Source organism: Littorina saxatilis, linkage group LG8 (genome assembly GCF_037325665.1).
Source record: "Littorina saxatilis isolate snail1 linkage group LG8, US_GU_Lsax_2.0, whole genome shotgun sequence".
In the NCBI taxonomy this organism is placed as follows: Eukaryota; Metazoa; Mollusca; class Gastropoda; order Littorinimorpha; family Littorinidae; genus Littorina; species Littorina saxatilis.
This window is the reverse complement of record NC_090252.1, coordinates 36,611,348-36,613,888: the sequence shown is the minus strand read 5'-3', so window position 1 is coordinate 36,613,888 and position 2,541 is coordinate 36,611,348.

The window sequence follows — 2,541 nt, the reverse complement described above, 5'->3', positions numbered from 1 at the left end:
TTAATATGCATTTGTTTCAAATTCCATTCATGTCACTGATCGAACGTCAGAGAGTTCGAAGCAAAGCGCATTCATGTTTCAGACAAATAGAGAGCTCTGAAAATTATGTCTTTTCTCATAATAGTAACCCAAAAGAGAAGAAATTATACCTATCCCTCTGAACAATGTCGAGGAAATCAGTGTCTTGTGCATTTGTTGTGTGTGTGTGTGTGTGTGTGTGTGTGTGTGTGTGTGTGTGTGTGTGTGTGTGTGTGTGTGTGTGTGCGTGTGTATGTGTGTGTGTGTGAGAGACTTGTATCACTGTGTGGCTGTGTGTGTGTGTCACTGTGTGCATGTGTCGTGCCGAATTCACGTAATTGCCGATTCCGCGTAATGGGCAACATTTTTGCCCATTTCGCGTAATCGGCAAAACGCTGCCCAATACGTGAAATCGGCAGCGTTTTGCCGAAATCGCGTAAACGCCTCTAAAACTTGCCTATTTCGCGAATTCGGCAGCCGATTACGCGGAATGGGCAGCCGATTACGCGTAGTGGGCAAGTTGCCCATTACGCGAAATCGGCAATAGCAAATTAAGTGTGTGTGTGTGTGTACGTGCGTGTGTGTGAACGTGTGTGTGTGTGTGTTTGTGTGTGTGTGTGTGTGTGGTCGATCTCTCTCTCTCTCTCTCTCTCTCTCTCTCTCTCTCTCTCTCTCTCTCTCTCTCTCTCTCTCTGGGGCGGGGACGTAGCTCAGTTGGTAGCGCGCTGGCTTTGTAGCCAGTTGGTCGCTATCAGCGTGGGTTCGATCCCCATGTTCGGCGAGAGATTTATTTCTCGGAGTCAACTTTGTGCAGACTCTCTTCGGTGTCCGACCCCCGTGTGCACACATGCGCACGAAAAAGATCCCACGATCACAGCGAAAGTCTCAGGGCTTGGAAGACACGAAGACACGCATGCATCATCTCTCGTCTCCGATTATCATGATCGTATTTCGATACTTTGATGAGACAAACCCAATGCTGGTGTGTCGTAGAAGACAGCCACAGCGGGCTTGTTCGAATCAAAGTATCACACCATATCTTCAACGTATTACCAACACATGTCCCAATATAGACCAGTTGATCTAAGAGGACGTTAAACCCTAATAGTCAGTCAGTCTCTCTCTCTCTCTCTCTCTCTCTCTCTCTCTCTCTCTCTCTCTCTCTCTCTCTCTCTCTCTCTCTCTCTCTCTCTCTCTCTCTCTCTCCCATTGTGCGGCTGCGTGTATGTTTGACAAAGATTGTCTGCGCAAGAAAGCCGTCGTAAAACGGTTCCTGACACGGGCTCAGAGAGCTAACAAGCAAAATTATGAGGTATGCAGGGAAGAATATGTACAGGAATGCAAAGAGTACAAGGAATTGTTGTATAGAAAGAAACTTGATTTTGATTTAGAAAGACTTGCCAAGTTGAAAAATTCCATAAAAGACCCAAAAGTGTTTTGGCAAACTATTCGGTCATTGAACACAAAGAAAGCAATCTTCCATGGCATCTCAAGTGAACAGTGGTACGAACATTTTTTATGAGGTTTTTAACACCGTTGATTTTGTGTCTGGAGTTGAGTAGGATACCGCTGAAGTTGAGGAGGAAGTAGTTGATGAATTATTTAGCGAAAACATTTCAAAGCAAGAAGTGATTGACAGTATCCGTAATTTAAAAGTAGGAAAGAGTGCTGGGCCAGATATGATTGTGAGCCAAATGTTGAAGCATGCCAATGAAACAGTATTGGACTTTCTTGTTGATCTGTTCAACATGTTGTTTGACACGGGAACTTTTCCTGAAGAGTGGTCAAGATCAATTATCATACCAATTCATAAGAAAGGAGACGTGAATGTACCGGATAATTACCGTGGCATAGCCTTGACCAGTGTTGTAAGCAAGGTTTATACACACATTCTCAACAAGAGATTGACGAAGTGGGCTGAGAAAGAGGAAAAAATAATTAAAGAACAAGCCGGCTTCAGGTCAAGTTACAGTACTGTTGATCATATTTTTCGTTATATGGCATTGTTCAGAAGCATTTATTAAAGAATACTAAACTGTACATAGCTTTTGTAGATTTTAAGAAGGCATTTGACTCTGTGAACAGGAATGCATTATGGGAGGTTTTGAGGAAAAGTGGTGTAAACGGGAAAATGTATAAGGCCCTAACAGCCGTTTACACATCAGTGAAAGCATGTGTGCGTGACCGATGTAATTATTCTGATTATTTTGAATGCCCAAGAGGGGTGAAACAATGATGTTTATTGAGCCCTTTGATGTTCTCCTTCTTTATTAATGAACTGGCAACAGAAGTGTCCTGTAAGGGAAGACATGGTATACAGTTGATACCTGGTGCGACGGAGATATTCTTGCTACTTTTCGCTGACGATGTTGTTTTGATGTCTAATTCTGTCATAGGTTTACAAAACCAACTGAACAATTTAAAAAGAGAAGCAGATCGCCTGTGCTTATCAGTTAACTTGGATAAAACTGATGTCATGGTGTTCCGTATGGGAGGCCACCTTGCAGCTCATGAGAAATGGTC